Source organism: Gymnogyps californianus, chromosome 12 (assembly GCF_018139145.2).
Source record: "Gymnogyps californianus isolate 813 chromosome 12, ASM1813914v2, whole genome shotgun sequence".
NCBI lineage: Eukaryota > Metazoa > Chordata > Aves > Accipitriformes > Cathartidae > Gymnogyps > Gymnogyps californianus.
In genome coordinates, this window is record NC_059482.1 from 14,574,484 (window position 1) to 14,584,470 (window position 9,987).

Genomic DNA, 9,987 nt, shown 5'->3' on the forward strand with positions numbered 1-9,987 from the left:
CTTGAATATACCAAATACTTTTGGGTCAAGCAAAGATGAAATAAACCCAGAAACTTGGTACAGATTCCCTCTCCTCTACTGCTCAGTTTGACGTACAGGGATGTCAGTGGAGGAGTTCCTGAAGATCACACCCCAGCTGTTCATCTGCATGAGAGGGCCCCCTGCTGCCCCATTAAGTTGTGCTAACAATTATCTGTGGGGCTCTGCTGTGACCTAGATCAGGGAATGGGCTCAGCTTAAACAAAATCCTGCTCAAAAAGTTGCTGTCAGCAGGGTTTTTTCCCCTGTTGTGGTTCACAATACAGCTTAAATGGTAAGGCAGTCACAGAGCTTCTTTGATGATGCTGACAGACCCATATAATACTGCCCCATATCTTCACTGGAGAGAATGGAAAACTCATTGGCAGAGACTGTAAAAGGGAAAGAAAATGACTGTAACACGTTGCTTAGAGCACTCGCCATGGGTGGTGGCAGGGGAACAGCAAAGTAGAGTTGTAGCCCCATTCCTATTAACCGAAATACGTTAAAATAGAACACAGCACATAAATTAGAAAGCAGAAATTTAAAGAAATCAACCCAGCATACACGAGAAGTAAATGGCTAAAGGAGAACTTGCAGGAGACAGGACACTCCACATCATCTCTGCTTTGATTTAGAACAGGAACGGGATCTGAACCAGGATTATCATAATTAATTAGAGCACCACAAGCACTGGAGTAGAAAGCTGCACCATTTTCTGCTACCTTATTTTCTAAGCAACACTGAAATCTTTGAAAGTCTAAGCGAAAATTTCCAATGCTGTCCTTACAAAAATACTAAAACTAACAAATCCAAAATATTTTTGAGGGAAAAATGAATTTCATGCAAGTTGAAGTTATTAAAATCCTGACCATCACAACCTGCAAAAGAAAATGCAAAATGAACAGAAATTAATTTATCTTGAGTTTACACTAAGCCAATTTTTTGGGGTGGTTTATTTTTTTGCCTCCGTTACTAAACTGAAAACTAGAGCTGTGCTTGTTTGCAAAACTCTTTTTAGAACCCATTAGGAAAAATGGCCCTACATAAACACAAGTCAATAATAATTCATATGGACACCTACAGATTAAACATTTCTAGGTATTTTTAAACATTCAGAACAATGTTTTAAACAATCTATACTAATTATGTTGATCCTGTAAATTCTGGTAATCTTCCTAATTGGAAAGGAAGACCATTAAGAGATTTTAATTTTTTTTAACCAAATTAAATGGATTGTTGAGAAAGCATCAGTGATGTAGTGCCACTGCTTTCCCAGGAAAAGCCAACCAGCAGAAGATATAGGGCAAAGTTTTTCCAAAAGCGTTTTGGAGCTGAAGAGTTACATACTTCAGGGCATGTTAAAAAGTAACAGTGGAATTATTTATCATCAAAAGGTACACCGCTTTTGAGAGTCTTTATGAATACACATATGGGACTACCTACTTAAGTGCTTGCATGTTTATACGAGTCACATTCAGTTGGTCTGATCATCAGCTAAGCTCTGGTTGCCTAAGGTAACTGTTATCTGGCACACCCACCTATCAGGGCCACATTTATAACTATCGTACTCAGTAAGAAAATATTGCAATAGCCATTGAAAAGATTAAAAATCACATCAAGAGTCATTCAGTTTTTTCTGTGGTGTGAAATATTTCCAGTCACACAGCCAGTTACAAAAATATCTATTTCCAAAAGGGATGTGTTTGACACATCTGCTTTTACTCTCATGTGCTCCGTTTCTTATAATCATTATGGCACAACACTCCACATTCAACACGTTTGATCACAGTTATGTAGGCCTGGACAGGTGTTATACAAGAAGAAAATACTAACTCCTTGAATAGCTTTAAACTAAAATATAAATTTAGATTTATGGACACACTATGTATTTCTGAAAGGTAAATTATATTTTTTTTCTTATTAACTTACCCCTTGTAGATTAACCAATTTTACACTATGACATCTTCTTTCACAACAGCTACATTAATTATATTTTGACAGTATATATCCTACTAGCAAAGTAATCAATATTCTCTTTATATCTTTTTGGATCCAATGACTAAGTAAATGACACTATACAACATCTTTATCAACTTTTCAATTTTGATTTACACTAGAACTGTAAGACATATGTTTAGAGTACCTCTGCTTCTCCTCTTTACTTCACTATTAGGTAAATACAAGAATAAAGAGATGAAAAGTAACATGACAATAGCAAATTGGTTCAGTAAGTCAACTTTTGTAAGATTTTATCTTTTATGCATTTATAATGGAAGTCCAATGGCTCTGAAAACATTTCTAGTGAAAATACTTTGAATGTAGCTATTTTAGGCCAGTTACTATGCTCAGAAAAGGGCCCTAAGTAATCATGAAAAGTAGAGCACCTGTTCCAATGTTTATATATTACGTAGACTTTATTGATGACATTTCTTAGATTGCAGTACATCATCTACTCTATCTGAAGCAGTTTAAACCACTGATTAGCCAGGCTTCTAAAAATGGGTTAAAATAGGCACTGACTTCTGCAAACCACTGCATTGAACCTCTCTCCTCACCCTGGTTGCAGCAGTGTGAAAGATAAGAATTCTTAAACTACCTCACCAAAAGTTACAAATCTACACATACACACAAGGAGTTTTTATCATGGGAATTTTTATCAAGGAATTTTTTATCACTTGCCAAACTTGACTCAAGACTGATTTGTGAAGAAAAATGAAAATGCTGAAAAACTCGTCAAAAAATAGAAGAAGTATCTTCTTAAAAATCTAATATAGGAACTAAAATATGAGTTGTTAGCATTAAAAAACTTTTTTTGCCTAACAAGTAAATAAAACAAGAAAAGGTAGGATTAAGGATAGTTTAAAACCAAAGTGATTTAATACAAGTGAAAAGGAAAACAGGATCAGTTCTTTATAGTGTATTCCTGAAGCCAGTGAAGCACAGGACTTGATGACAACAGACTGGGATACAATTTTCTGAAAAATAAACAAGCAACTCTTCCCCTTCCCTGACACGTTAAATAAAATGAAAAACAATCTGGACTCAAGCACTTGGATAACTGAAAATCCAGAGCACAATTCTCCCAGGATGACAAAAAAAACATATGCCACTGCCTCCTATTTTTCCTTTAAAATTTCTATAAAGCACTGAAGATTTCTGCCTTTGGTTCTTCTCAAAATCTAACATTATTGCATGACAGAGAGGTATCTAGCATACTTAATTTTCATGAGGTAACAACTTAGCTTTTTAAGTCTTCGCTGATAGGAAGTACATGAAGTGTACTATCTCCTGGCAACTTAAATTTGGACAAAACCAGGCTTTTCTCAAGTCTGTTTACTCCTTTCCTGAGTAAATAAGCACATCACAGGTTTTTCTACAGCTACTCATTAATCTAAAGACTCAAATCATAGGATTTTCAGAATTTTTTCCACATATCTAAATAACAGCTCACGGATTTTTGGTATTGTCTTTTCTAAATATTGTATTGTAAAGGTATGCATAGGCCTAGGGACAAGCCCAGTAGTTTCTTCTTCAATCATTTTGATTAGTTGTGAGTTACAAAAAACATATATAAAGGAAACTGCAAGCCTGCTCATAAGGTGTTAGTTTCTGAAGTGAAAACTACACACTTAAAGTAGTACAACCAATCACAAAAGATCACAATAGCTAATTAGCCACCTGCAATTTGTGATTTGTTACCTCAAATCCCATTTAGATTTCACAATATTTTAAACACAGGCTTGAACTACTGACTTTCAGTATAAGTTTGCTTAAAACAAAGCAAAAAAATGAACAGAGTACACTTCCCTGAAGGAAGTAACTTGTAATCTTCATTAACCCCATTATGTGCAATATCATTTCATCACCCTAACACTCCCTGCAGCTGCAGCAGTCTGGCAAGCACAAGTCACAAGAAAAGCTCATTTACATACGGCTTCTGGCCTTGTTCACTAGAAAAATTTGCTAAAACAAATTACAGTGTCAAAAGAAAGCTCATTAAATTTTTATATCACATTGCTATGTTACCCTTAGCTCCCTGGGTACTCATCCCTCTTTCTGTCATTAGTTTTCAGTCCTTGAGGCTCAAATATTTTCAAGGGCAGAAGCGGACCAATTATAAAAAAGGAAGTTATTTGCTTAGCAGTATAAAATGAAGCATACAACCATCACTAATTCACATTTACCAAAAATATAGCTCAATTACCATGTCACACAAGCCTGCTGAATAGCATGATATTTCCGCATGCATTTAATATATTACCAGTATTTGTGCTGAGGCAACAACAACAATTAAACGTACTGAAATGGGGATTAAGTACATTTTCCACTATTTGTCTGTCCATTATAGTGATGCTCTTTTTCCTTAACAAAAAAGGAACATCTAGCCCATTTATCCAGTGGTGATGTTAATGTTTCAGAAGATTTAAAAATCCTTTGACATTTGGAAAGGTTAAAACAGTTATTAGCTTCACCTTAAGCTACAGTTATGTTGGGTATTTTCAAGGAATAGTCCTTTAAAGAATTGAATGACATGAAAGTTTTATGTCCATACACCCATCAACTAAGTGTTTAAAAGGTAGATAAACAATTAAGAAAGCTTTGTCTGTTTAAAAATAAGAATGGTAAACTAAATAGTGTTTATTTGCCACCAAAAATCCAGGTCTATGCTTTTTTTTTTTTAAATCTGTTCTCTATTTTTTTATTGGATTTGAAATATTTATTTCAATTGTTTAAAATATTTGTAAGTACTTCTAAATAGTGCACATAACCAATATTTCATTATGCATTTCAAACAGTACTTTAGATCTTACTTGTTCACAAGGCCAAATACATTAAGATTGTGATTTTATTCACCACCACTTCAACACTTTTTAATTTGCTTTCAGGTCTGACAGATCTAAGTATCATTTGACAGCATGCAGTCATTCCTTCCCAGCCCAAGCCTGCACTGCTACAGTCAGGTAGGATCCAAATCAAAGCAATTGCTTCTGAAACTTCACAGCAAATAGAATTTCTCTCTTACAAGTGTCACAGGCAGCATATGCTAAATCTTGCAATGCCTTTTTTTTTTTTTTTTTTTAAGCTTTCCAGGTTTCTTAGAGTTCTGCTGAATCAGGATTATACTTCAAATCTGATACCTGCTGCTGATCTGCACTTTATCAACTACCCATAGTTAAATAGTTAACAGGTAATTAACCCAAAGGAATATCACAAGAGTCCTCTGTTTTTCAGATGCCTGGCCCATGTTTAAGCTACTAATCATCATCATCTAGTGAGTGCAGTCAACTTAATGAGCCTTGGAACAAAAATAATTCATTAAAAAAAAAGGGGGGGGGGGGGGAAGGGGGGGAAAGAACCAGGATATGAAGTCAGCCCCTCTCATCCAATGAATATTTACTTGTTTATTCAAGTCTAAACAGTTCCCATACACCATTGTGAGAGAGAAGAAGCCATCTGTATTCTAATGGTTCAGATATCCGCAGGACATAAAAGAATGAAAGACCAAGGTTAACATCTCTGCATTAAAAAGCAAAACATAAACCGGTTTGGTCCTCTTACAGTAGGTCAGCACTTTTAACTGCAGAAGTCTGTATTTCATGATCTGTTAAGAACATTTTGGAAGTTTTAATTTTTAAATTAAAGCATTTCCTAACATTCTCGTGAGGCAACGTCTTTCACAAATCTGTCCAACTTCAAAGTAAAATGTTTATTTCATGAATTTTTCATCATAACAGATATCTCTGCTAAATACTCCAATTTTGATTAAATCAGCACTTTTTATACTACTGTATTTGGTCGGAATTGACCAATCTTTTCCTGTGAACACAACAATGCTGTATATAGATTGCAGCAAAACTAGAAGATTATTTGAAAATATATTTTCATTTTGCAGATTTTTCCTTTTGAAGTACTTACAAAATTTCAAACAAGGAAGTGGAATTGTATTTTAACATTCAGCTTTCCAGCAAGCATTGTTTTCCAAACAGAAAGGTTCTTCCCTTCAGAGGGAGCACAGAACGGATCAGAACAACTAGCACCTTCACTGACATTATCCAAAGCAGAAACCAATTTCTGCAAGAACTCTGCAGTTTGAAACTTTAAGTTTTAACACACACTCAGGGAATCATTTTTCTTATAGAATTTACAGGTTTGTCATTTAAGAAGTTTAATACTGCTATGAGGTTCCTGCTTCTCACTTTTTTTCACTGCAGCTGCCATCTTTGGACACCACCAGGAGAACTGTCACTATTTGCTTTAAGTAACAACACTGGAAACGCATAATTTTCATTTTGCAAAATGCTAGCTTGGGACTCGTAATTAAGAGGGAAGGAGAATGGATGCAAACCACTGGATACAATGCTCCTCCTACAGGTGAAGGTAGAAATGGAAGGAACTGAATTTTATTTTTTTTTTTTTAATGATACAGAAAACACAAACCCCTGGAACTTCAGGTCAACTGGCCACATAAGAAAAGAAGCAATTGCCTAAAGGGAACTACTATTCCTAACTTCCAAAATACTTAAAAATGGAAGATGAGGCTAAGTATACTAAGCATCAGACTTCTGATCACACTTAAAAATCAATTTGATGTTTGCCATTTTGTAGAAACAGGATATAGTTACTAAAGTTTTTCTAAATCTTATACATGACTTTTGGCTCAAGCATAATAGATTTCAATAACTCCTGAGGGAACCTGCAGTCTACTGATGTCAACAAACCAATATTACTCATGCAAGTTTCCAGAAACACTCAAAAAGTCCTGACTTTACGGCCAGATGCTGAGTGGCTAGGCATCCCACAGCTGCCCCAGATCACATGGACAGACCCACTCCATAGTCCTATTTTCTGCATATGCACTGATTTATAAACAGCAAAGTACCTTTGGGCTATTCTTTCACTTGACTTACACCAAAGTCTTTATTTTAATATTGGCCTTTCTGCTTGGAACTAAGTCAAGGGTAGAGTAACCCATTTCACATCTTCCTAGCTATAACTGCACAGCCTTTAATGCCGGAAATAGTTTGAAATTGAAAACGATTTGAAATTTATGTAGATCAAAGACAATGTAGATGAACAAAAATAACAACAGGTATTGCTTAAACGCCTAAAGCTGTCTTCTAAACTTCCAAACATCACCTACAGAATTGCATTTTATTTTCTGCTGCTAGCTGAATGAGGCAGCTCTTTTATCCAGAACGTGTCAGTCTCCTAAATTAATTAGAGTCAGTTCAATGATCCATAACCAGGGTACTTTCTACAATCATTGACAATTGTTTTCCATCTAATTCACAATGGGCCAAGCCGTGGCCTTATGTACGACCCAATATTCTTTCATCACCCATGTGTTACATGAGGGCTGAATTCACGTAAGGATTTCTAATCAGAAATCTGTGTCATTGATGCCTCAGCTTTCAACAAGCTAATTATGGTATCTGTGAACAAATAACACTTAGAGGGGATTTTCTGATGTGTTGTTTTGGGAAGGTTATTTTGGTTTTTTATGAAGGCTCCCTTCCAAATTTATAACATTGAGGCAAAATTATCTGACACATGGTATGTCACTTAAATAATGAATATTTACTCCATATGCACAAGTCCCATTGGCTTTAGTGAAAGCTCTACATATTGGATATGCCACAGAAAACTAAAGATCAGAAGAATAAAACTTTAGTAGAATGATGGCATCTATTGCTAAGATTTGACACAAACAAATAATTCTTCATCATTATCCCATTGAATTGAGCTTTTGTTCACTCTTGAGTTTCACAGGCCTGCTAATGCCTTTTTAAACATGCTCTTTTCAAAAAATCACGCTGATTTAGTGAATTGTGTGCTCTATCATTCTGAGATGAACTGAGGTAGGAGGGGAGAAAAAAGAAAAAAGAAAGAAAAGCCAAAAAAACAGCACAGTAGCTATGCACAGCATATGTCCCAACACTGACAGAAGTAATATATTTTGAGGACCTGAAAAGGATAAGTACTCACTAGTTAGACAAACACAGGACAGAACAAGGTTCAATCAAATAATAAAGTGTTTCCCTTGTATTTATAGCAGTTATAATAAGCATCTTCATGGGTACTTCTGAAGTTTAATTTATGAAAGCAATGTGCACAGAATAAGGTTAAAAGGGCTAAGATTTTGACTTAAGATTGAAATATTAACCTTGATCTAACGCCCCCAAAATATTTTAAATTCTGAGGTACCACACTGAAATAAAACATGTCTCAAAGTAGCAGCCATCTTACGTTATTGTGCTCAAATCAAACCTGTTGTCATTCTTTCTGATAAACCATGTATCACATTTATTTCAAACGGCTGACATGTTTCCAAAAACGTTTTAGCCCATACCAGTGATTCTCCATAACTATTTAATCCTCAAAATGTTTAACCTGCTACAGAATCAGATGTATTTATAGAACGTAAAAGAGGCAACTGAGTCACATTTATCACTTGTAGCTTTGAAAGTTGAGTTTTATAGATCAAGGCACTATGAATATTCCTTGGAACATTAACATATCAATGTCAGCACTGCTCAAATAGGAGCTATTCTCATTAGATTATCAAGCACTTTTTAAGAACACTTTAATACTGTACTGTTATAAAGGTTGGCAGTCCTACAATTAAGATTAAAATGAGCTATTTTATTACTGAAACCTCATAAAACACTGCATCTGAAAACCTTTACTGTTTGTAATATAGCAAACCTTTCAATGTGAATAGTGTATTTGTGCATTACCTCTTAAACTGATTGGATGCTGCAAGCTTGTGTCTGTGTGGGAGTGTGCCCACTCTAGAATTTCAACAATTTTTGTCTGAGCTGCATGTTAGGATTCACAGCACATCTACAGTTTGTCATAGGCAGTACCCTTGATACCATTTGATTTCAAAGCTGCTTGCTACAAATCCTCCGCAATCAGGTTGTGCTTGTTATTAATACCTTTAATCTGACCTCAGACAGGAAATCTAGTGCAGTGTGATTTTGCCAAACAGACTGAACAGTAATCAGCAACCGTATCTGATGGATTATGTTCTTTGTACACTATTTACGGTGAGCACGGAACACAAAAACATGCATATGCTCATGCCTGTGTGTTACTGTGCATGCAGGCACTGGAGTTGTGTTATTTGTGTTATGTTCTTTGCATCAAGATCAGTTGAAAACAAATAACATTTTGGGGAAAAGGGACATACTGCCCCTCTAATGAAATGAAATATTCACAGCTTTCATCAGTTAAACATAAAACATGCTACAATTTGCATATACTATGCAGTAAATAGTAATTCCGAGCACTGTTACATATATTGTTTTCTTTTGCATATTTAACTGAAAGTCCAGGGGCTTCCTGGATCTTAGGAAAAATGAATAACAATTTCTGGAAAATGTCACTCCACTGCTACTCATCTCTTCAATTTAAGATCCCTTCAATTTAAGCTGCCATTACAGTCATAATTCTGAAACCCGTGTAACTGGAAGCCAGCACTGTACTACTAATTTCAGTGAATTTTCCTTCCACGGAATTAATTCCAACAGCTGTTCCTCCCCTTTTTTTTAATGTACAGCCAAAGGCAATCTTCTATGTATACACTCTAGTCTAGTCTCTTGGGCCCACAGTGTCTACAAAATGCCTCTCCTTTGTGCACAAAGAGCACACCACTGAGGTTCTGATAGTTCAAAGAACTCATCTGCTCTGGTAAATAGCACAAATTTAGCACACACACCCCCAGAAAAAAAACAACCTCAAACCCCACAAACTTTTTCAGTAGAAGTTAAATGAAATGTTATAGCATGGACTTTCCAAACAATGTCAATCTGCTGAAAAAAAAACAGCACAATGAACTGAAATGTTGACAAAGGTAACAAAAAAACACCTGAGATTCACTTTGAACAAACACACCTTAGATTACTTAGACTACTTCCTCAAAATCCAGGAAATATTGGTGATGAGTGAAAACTGGGAGTCAGC